Below are 9,674 nucleotides of genomic sequence, written 5' to 3'. Positions count from 1 at the left end.
ACACTACATTTTTAAACCTACCCCATACCTCTTCGACCCCATTGCCTATGCTCTCATTAGCCCATCTATCCTCCAATAGCTGTTTATATCTTACCCTAACTGCCTCCTCTTTTAGTTTATAAACCTTCACCTCTCTCTTCCCTGATGCTTCTATTCTCCTTGTATCCCATCTACCTTTTACTCTCAGTGTAGCTACAACTAGAAAGTGATCTGATATATCTGTGGCCCCTCTATAAACATGTACATCCTGAAGTCTACTCAACAGTCTTTTATCTACCAATACATAATCCAACAAACTACTGTCATTTCGCCCTACATCATATCGTGTATACTTATTTATCCTCTTTTTCTTAAAATATGTATTACCTATAACTAAACCCCTTTCTATACAAAGTTCAATCAAAGGGCTCCCATTATCATTTACACCTGGCACCCCAAACTTACCTACCACACCCTCTCTAAAAGTTTCTCCTACTTTAGCATTCAAGTCCCCTACCACAATTACTCTCTCACTTGGTTCAAAGGCTCCTATACATTCACTTAACATCTCCCAAAATCTCTCTCTCTCCTCTGCATTCCTCTCTTCTCCAGGTGCATACACGCTTATTATGACCCACTTCTCGCATCCAACCTTTACTTTAATCCACATAATTCTTGAATTTACACATTCATATTCTCTTTTCTCCTTCCATAACTGATCATTTAACATTACTGCTACCCCTTCCTTTGCTCTAACTCTCTCAGATACTCCAGATTTAATCCCATTTATTTCCCCCCACTGAAACTCTCCTACCCCCTTCAGCTTTGTTTCGCTTAGGGCCAGGACATCCAACTTCTTTTCATTCATAACATCAGCAATCATCTGTTTCTTGTCATCCGCACTACATCCACGCACATTTAAGCAACCCAGTTTTATAAAGTTTTTCTTCTTCTCTTTTTTAGTAATTGTATACAGGAGAAGGGGTTACTAGCCCATTGCTCCCGGCATTTTAGTCGCCTCATACGACACGCATGGCTTACTAAAACCTTTCTATAATTTGTTTTTTAAGGATTCAAATAGGAATGAACAGATGATGTGTAGGCTTTATGAGTCTACTAGATTTATTTATTTTTATTAACACCTCGGCCAATTCCCACTAAGGCAGGGTGGCCTGAAAATAATAAACTTTCATCATCATTCACTCCAACACTGTCTTGCCAGAGGGGTGCTTTACACTACAGTTATAAAACTGCAACATTAACACCCCCTCCTTCAGAGCGTAGACTCTGTACTTCCCATCTCCAGGACTCGAGTCCGGCCTGCTGGTTTCCCTGAATCCCTTCATAAATGTTACTTTGCTCACACTCCAACAGCACGTCAAGTATTAAAAACAATTTGTCTCCATTCACTCCTATCAAATGCACGCTTGCTGGAAGTCCAAGCCACTCTCACACAAAACCTCCTTTACCCCCTTCCTAGGCCGACCCCTACCCCGCCTTCCATCCACTACAGATTTATACACTCGAAGTCATTCTGTTTTGTTCCATTCTCTCTACATGTCCGAACCTCCTCAGCCCTCTGGATAATAGTTTTGGTAATCCCACACCTTCTCCTAATTTCCGAACTATGCATTACATTCACACCACATATGCTCTCTGGCATGACATATGCACTGCCTCCAGCCTTCTCCTCATTGCAACATTCATCACCCATACAAGTGTTTTGGTACAACTATAGTCTCATACATTCCCCTTTTTGCTTCTACGGACAAAGCTCTTTGCCTCCACAGACTCCTAAGTGCACCACTTGCCCTTTTCCCCTCATCAGTTCTGTGATTCACCTCATCCTTCATAGACCTATCTGCTGACATGTCCACTCCTAAGTATCTGAATACATTCACCTCCTCCATACTCTCTCCCTCCAATCTGATATCCACTCTTTCATCACCTAATCTTTTTATCCTCATAACCTTACTCTTTCCTATATTTACTTTTAATTTTCTTCCTTTACACACCCTACCAAATTCATCCACTAACCTCTGCAGCTTCTCCTCAATCTCCCAACAGCATCATGTCATCAGCAAAGAACAACTGTGACAACTACCACTTTGTATTTGATTATCTTTTAACTCCACACCTCTTGCCAAGACCCTAGCATTCACTTCTCTTACAACCCCATCTATAAATATATTGAACAGCCACATCCTTGTCTAAGGCCTACTTTTGCTGGGAAATAACCTCCCTCTTTCCTACATTCTCTAACCTGAGCCTCACTATCTTCGTAAAAACTCTTCACTGCATTCTGTAACCTACCTCCTATACCATACACCTGCAACAAATGCCGTATTGCCTCCCTATCCACCCCGTCATATGCTTTTTCTAAATTCATAAATGCCATAAAAACTTCTTTACCCTTTTCTAAATACTGTTCACTTATGTGTTTCACTGGAAACACTTGGTCTACACACTCCCTACCTTTCCTAAAGCCTCCTTGTTCATCTGTTATCCTACTCTCTGTCTTACTCTTAATTCTTTCAATAATAACTCTACCATACACTTTACCAGGTATACTCAACAGACTTATTCCCCTATATTTTTTTGCACTCTCTTTTATCCCCTTTGCCTTTATATAAAGGAACTATGCATGCTCTCTGCCAATCCCCAGGTACCTTACCCTCTTCCACACATTTATTAAATAATAGCACCAACCACTCCAAAACTATATCCCCTCCTGCTTTTAACATTTCTATCTTTATCCCATCAATCTCAGCTGCCTTACCCCCTTTCATTCTACCCACTGACTCACAAACTTCCCCCACACTCACAACTGGCTCTTCCTCACTCCTATACACGAAATCACAGCTTCCCTATCTTCATTAACATTTAACAATTCCTCAAAATATTCCCTCCATCTTTCCAATAACTCTCCTCTCCTATTTTTAACTGTCAAATCCATTTGTTCTGTAGGCTTTCTCAACTTATTAATCTCCAAAACTTTTTCTTATTTTTTAACGGAATTTGTTGATAACGTGTCACCCACTTTCTCATTTACTCTCTTTTTACATTGCTTCACCCCTCTCTTTCTCTCCATATACTCTTCCCTCTCATATGCTAACTTTTTCTCCCTTACTATTCTCTTTACATCATTCCACCAATCGCTCTTCTTCCCTCCCGTGCCCACTTTCCTGTAACCACAAACTTCTGCTGAACACACTAACACTGCATTCTTAAACCTACCCCATACATCTTTGACCCCATTGCCTATACTCTCACTAGCCCATCTATCCTCCAATAGTTGTTTATATCTTACCCTAACTGCCTCCTCTTTTAGTTTATACACCTTCACCTCTCTCATACTTGCTGCTTCTATTTTCCTTGTATCCCATCTACCTTTTACTCTCACTATAGCTACAACTAGAAAGATCTATCCATGGCCCCTCTATAAACACACACATCCTGAAGTCTACTCAACAGTCTTTTAACTACCAATACGTAGTCCAACAAACTGTCATTATGCTCTGGAGTTTACCTGGAGAGAGTTCCGGGGGTCAACGCCCCCGCGGCCCGGTCTGTGACCAGGCCTCCTGGTGGATCAGAGCCTGATCAACCAGGCTGTTACTGCTGGCTGCACGAAAACCAACGTATGAGCCACAGCCCAGCTGGTCAGGAACCGACTTTAGGTGCTTGTCCAGTGCCAGCTTGAAGACTGCCAGGGGTCTGTTGGTAATCCCCCTTATGTATGCTGGGAGGCAGTTGAACGCCGTACATCATATCTTGCACACTTATTTATCCTCTTTCTTAAAATACGTATTACTTATAACTAAACCCCTTTCTATACAAAGTTCAATCAAAGGGGCTCCCATTATCATTTACACCTGGCACCCCAAACTTACCTACCACATCCTCTCTAAATGTTTCTCCTACTTTAGCATTTAGGTCCCCTACCACAATTACCTTCTCACTTGGTTCAAAGGTTCCTATACATTTGCTTATCTCCCAAAATCTCTCTCTCTCTCTCCTCTACACTCCTCTCTAAGTGCATACACGCTTATTATGACCCACTTTTCACATCCGACCCTTATTTTAATCCACATAATCCTCGAATTTACACATTTATATTACCTCTTCTCCTTCCATAACTGGTCCTTCAACATTATTGCTACCCCTTCCTTAGCTCTAACTCTCTCAGCTACTTCTGACTTAATCCCATCATCCAATCATCTCTATCATCCGCACTACATCCACGCACATTTAAGCATCCCAATTACTCTTAAATAATCTAATGAGCTGTTTTTAATATAAATACAGTGGACCCCCGCTTAACGATCACCTCCAAATGCGACCAATTATGTGAGTGTATTTATGTAAGTGCGTTTGTACGTGTATGTTTGGGGGTCTGAAATGGACTAACGTACTTCACAATATTCCTTATGGGAAAAAATTCGGTCACTACTGGCACCTGAACATACTTCTGGAATGAAAAAAATATCGTTAACCGGGGGTCCACTGTAGTAATATAATCACGGGGGAGTGCTAAACCTGTTTTTAATTATTATTATAATCAAAAAGAAGCGCAAAGCCACAAGGGCTATACAGCGCGAGACCTGTTTTTAATACAAAGCCAATACATTGACTGATACAAATAACCTGCACTTTGAAACTTATGACACCATTTATATCAAACTTGGGCAGTTAATTAATGGTCAAAGTTTGACCAAAACATTTGCTTAAGTTTCATTATTCTCTGTGAAGATTTTTTCATGTACATATCATTGTTACATGATTAAACCACTTCAAATGCTATCACTGTCCATATACATACAATGAGTATATGTATGTAAAGGTGATACGAGCAGTGGATATTTCATGTTATCATGCACAGGATTAATAGCGTATGCATTAAAGCTATGGCAGGAAAAGATATGCAGCTAGGGTTCTATTAGTGTAAATCACGATTCCTGTCAAATGGTCACTTTATTCAAATTATATGTAATATGTGTGCACAATTTGTACAGTTTATGGGGGAAACAAACAGCATTTTTACTCTTGCACTACATGCACTTTCACAGTAATCTAGGCCTGGCTGTATGTCTATATTCAAGGTTTATATGTATGCAAATAAGGGTGGAAAATGGGTTATATTAAGTGCTTATGCATCTGGAGAAGTGTACAGGAGAGAGACATTTTGGGAGGTGTTTAGTGAAAACTACTTGTGGCAGGAACTTTTGAAGAGGGAGTAGTATGCAAGTTTGTCCTCCGACAGGTAAAAGGGATTATTATTATAATCAAAAAGAAGCGCTAAGCCACAAGGGCTATACAGCGCTGCAGGGTAGGGAAGGAAGCAAGGGAATTGGATGGCAGGAGGGAGGGGGGATGATCAGCAGGTTACAGAAAACAGCGGGGCAGGGGATAGTACGGGGGTAGAGGGTAGCAAGAGATACAAGTAGAAAGGGCTGAAAGTATCAGAATTTGTGAAGTAAGTCAGTCGTTGTCAAAAAGTCAATAAGAGAGTCCGGATGAAAGGTGGGTCCATCAGCGAGAAGGGAAGGTAAAGAGAGAGCAGCGGGGCGAAGACGACGACAGAGGTAAATTCTGCGTGCTCGTTGATAAAGTGGGCAGTCCAACAGAATGTGGCTGACTGATAATGGAGCTTGGCAATTCTCACAGAGAGGAGCAAGACGCCTCTCCATGAGATATCCATGAGTAAGACGAGTATGGCCAATGCGAAGACGGGAGAGAGTAGTCTCCCAACCTCGACACTGGTGATAAGAAGACGGCCAGTAACCTATACTCGGTTTAATAGACTGAAGTTTGTTGCCGAGCATAGTAGACCAACGTTGTTGCCAACGGGTGTGAAGGTGGGAAGATATTACAGCAAAATAGTCCGTACATGGAATACCTCTGTAAGAAACTGGTAGGTCATGTACTGCTGACCACGCAGCAGTGTCTGCCTGTTCATTGCCCTGTACGTCAACATGACCAGGGACCCAACAAAAAACAATATCTTTATGCTTAGTAAAGATGCGGCGTAGCCAAAGTTGGATACGGAGGACTAAGGGGTGAGGTGTATCAAATTTTTGTATAGCCTGTAAAGCACTAAGGGAGTCTGAGACAACCACAAATGATGACACAGGCATAGATGCAATACGGATAAGTGCTGTAAGGATGGCATATAATTCAGCAGTAAAAATACTAGCTGAAGATAGTAAATGCCCTTGTACGACGCTGTCCGGAAACACTGCTGCGAATCCTACGCCGTCAGAAGACTTAGAGCCATCTGTGTACACAGCAATGGCATGAGAATGAGAGTGAAAGTGGTCAAGAAAAAGAGAGCGGGAAGCGACCGTAGACAGTTGGGCTTTCGAGCAAGGGAGGGAGAAAGAACAGACTCGAACAGCTGGGACCTCCCAGGGGGGTAGGGAAAAGTGAGATGCTACATGTACATAGAAAGGTGGTAGTTGAAGAGAAGACAAGAGCGAATGAAGGCGAAGAGAGAAGGGACGGAGTAAGCAGGGGCGGCGAACAAATAAAGAATGTCTACTAATATCAGTGACCATTCTATAAATGGAAGGATTGCGGAGATCATGAGAGCGTACATAGTAGCGCAGGCAATGGGCATCACGGCGATCGGATAAGGATGGAACGTTCGCTTCTGCATAGAGGCTTTCGACAGGGGAAGAGCGAAAAGCACCAAGGCATAAACGTAATCCTTGGTGATGAATGGGGTTAAGGCTAGAGAGAGTAGCAGGAGATGCCGCTGAATAGATCTGGTCACCATAATCAAGTTTCGATAAAATAAGGGTGGAATGTAGGTGAAGGAGGGTTCGACGATCAGCTCCCCACGAAAGATGAGCAAGGGTTTTAAGAAGGTTCAGCCGGCTGTGACAAGTTGCCTTCAGAGAGGTAATGTGAGGTTTCCAGGATAACCTACGATCAAAGAGGAGGCCCAGAAACTTGACTGTATCACGTTCAGGGATACGTGAGCCATAGAGGTACAAAGGATGATCAGAGATGACAGAGCGTCTAGTGAAAGTGATTTGGTGGGTTTTAGTGCTGGAAAATTTAAACCCATGTGTGGTGGCCCAATTGGAAACACGGTCGACTGCATGCTGGAGAGAAACTGTAAGGAGGTGACAGTCAGCGCCTGCACAGGCAATAGCAAAGTCATCAACATAGAGTGATGACCAAATATTTGATGGAAGACTAGAGGCCAAATCATTAATAGCAAGGAGAAAAAGTGTTGTGCTCAGAACACATCCCTGGGGAACACCTTCAGCTTGGACAAAGTCCGGGGAGAGCACATTATTAACCCGAACACGGAAATGCCTGTCAGTTAAAAAGTTCTTAAGGAAGGATGGTAGATTGCCTCGAAGGCCTAAGGAGTGGGCTTGGGCTAAAATATTATACCTCCAAGTTGTGTCATATGCCTTCTCAAGGTCAAAAAATATGGCAATAACTGAGTGGTTATTCGCAAAGGCATTACGAACATACGTATCCAAGCGCAGTAAGGGGTCTATGGTAGAACGTCCCTTACGAAAGCCATATTGACGAGTGGAGAGACTGTTGTGTGTCTCTAAATACCACACTAAACGTCTATTTACTAGACGTTCCATTACTTTGCAAACTGCACTGGTAAGAGCAATGGGACGATAGTGGGAGGTTTCATGTCCCGTAGTGCCTGGTTTGCGGAAAGGGAGAACAATGGCGGATTTCCACAGCTGTGGAAGAACTCCTTGTGACCAAATAAGATTGTAAAGGTGTAATAGGACTGCAAGGGCTGACTGATGTAAATGTTGTAGCATACGAATATGAATGTCGTCGGGCCCAGCTGCCGATGATCGACAAGCTGAGAGTGTTGCCTCCAGTTCTTGAAGTGTAAAAGGCACATTATACTGTTCTTCTCTGAGAGAAGAAAAGTCCAAGGGTGCTAACTCTCTGGCAGACTTTGAGGAAAGAAATGAGGGGCATAGATGGAGTCCCTGAGAAATACGGACCAGATGATTGCCAATTTCATTGGCAACATCTAGTGGGTTTGCTATATCAACACCGGCAACCCGCAGAACAGGAGCCGGGTCAGGAGAATATTTACCACTCAGTTTTCGTACTTTTTTCCAGACTGCACTCATAGAGGAAGCAGAGGTGATGGTGGAGACATAATCTCGCCAGCAAGTGCGTTTAGCGTCACGGATGACACGGCGAGCGATCGCACGCTTCTGTTTAAAATCAAGGAGTCGCTCTGTGGTTCTATTGTACCGGTACCTGCCCCATGCAGCGCGTTTCAAACGTACTGCACGAGCACAAGCAGGAGACCACCAAGGCACGCATTTCTGAGAATGCCTGCTCGAAGTTTGGGGTATAGAATGAGAAGCTGCGGTGAAAACGGAGGACGAGAAGAGGTGTAAAAGCTCATCGATGGAGGACGAAGAAGGAACCTCTTTAAAAACAGTCAGGTGTGAGTAAAGGTTCCAATTTGCCCGATTAAATTGCCAGCGTGGGGTGCGAAGAGGTGGCGAATATGAAGGGGAAGTAAGAATGATTGGGAAATGATCACTGTCATGTAAGTCCGGGAGAACAGACCAAGTAAAGTCTAATGCGGCGGAGGAAGAGCAAACCGAGAGATCGATGCAAGAGAGAGTATGAGTCCGAGGATCAAAATGGGTGTGAGTACCTGTATTTAAAACATGGAGGGGGTGGGTGGCAAGAAAAGCCTCTAACTGAATTCCACGGGAATCACAGTGAGACCCTCCCCAGAGGAAATGGTGGGCATTAAAATCACCAAGTAACAGAATCGGTGGCGGTAATGACGAAACAAGGAAGGCAAAATCCGGAATAGATAATGCCCGAGAAGGAGAGAGATATAAAGAACAGAGCGTATACCACCTATGTAAGTGGATACGGGCTGCTGTGTAATGCAGCGAAGTATGAACAAATAGCTGATGGTACGGAATATCAGTGCGGAGAAGAAGGGCACTTTCATTAAAGGTCCCATCAGGAAAAGGATCTGAAGAATACAATAAATTATAGCCTGAGATGTGAGAAATAACAGCAGAGTGTAATTTTGGTTCCTGTAAGCAAACACCAACAGGGGCAAACTGGGAGAGTAACATCTGAAGCTCACCCCGATTACCCCTGAGGCCGCGTATATTCCACTGTAAAAAGGCCATGATTGGCAATGATAAAGATACTTGAAATCCGCAGGTAAGGGTTCCTACGGACTAGAAGGGTTAGAAAAGTCCACATGCGGAGGCAGTGGAAAATGTTCAAGCAGCGAAGGAACGGTGCGCTGTGAAGAAAGGAGTTGCGCAGATGGAGCAGAGGAGAGAGGAAGAGCGGAAGGTGGATCAGTGTCCATTGATGGTTTGGTCTCTGCAATATATTCAGAGATTGCTTCAAGTGTTTCGGAATTCAGAGATGTCGTATGGGAGACAATATTGGGAATGGTAGGGGGAGGATGAGTAAAGATTGGAACTGTATTGGACTGTACCAAGGTAGGGGGGGGCGAAAGGGTGGAGGGAACTGGAGAAGCGTGGCAGGGGACAGAAGAGACAGGAACCTGGGAGGTGGCAGAAGAGGAAGAAACTTGGGAGGGAACAGGGGAGGAAGGTACATTACGAGGAGGAGGGTGAACCTCTGCACTTGTAACTGAGCCAGTGAGAGGGGAAGAACTAGGGACAGAGACAGGGAGGGTAAAATGA

Source organism: Cherax quadricarinatus, chromosome 69, assembly GCF_038502225.1.
Source record: "Cherax quadricarinatus isolate ZL_2023a chromosome 69, ASM3850222v1, whole genome shotgun sequence".
NCBI lineage: Eukaryota > Metazoa > Arthropoda > Malacostraca > Decapoda > Parastacidae > Cherax > Cherax quadricarinatus.
Note: the sequence above shows the minus strand (reverse complement) of the source record.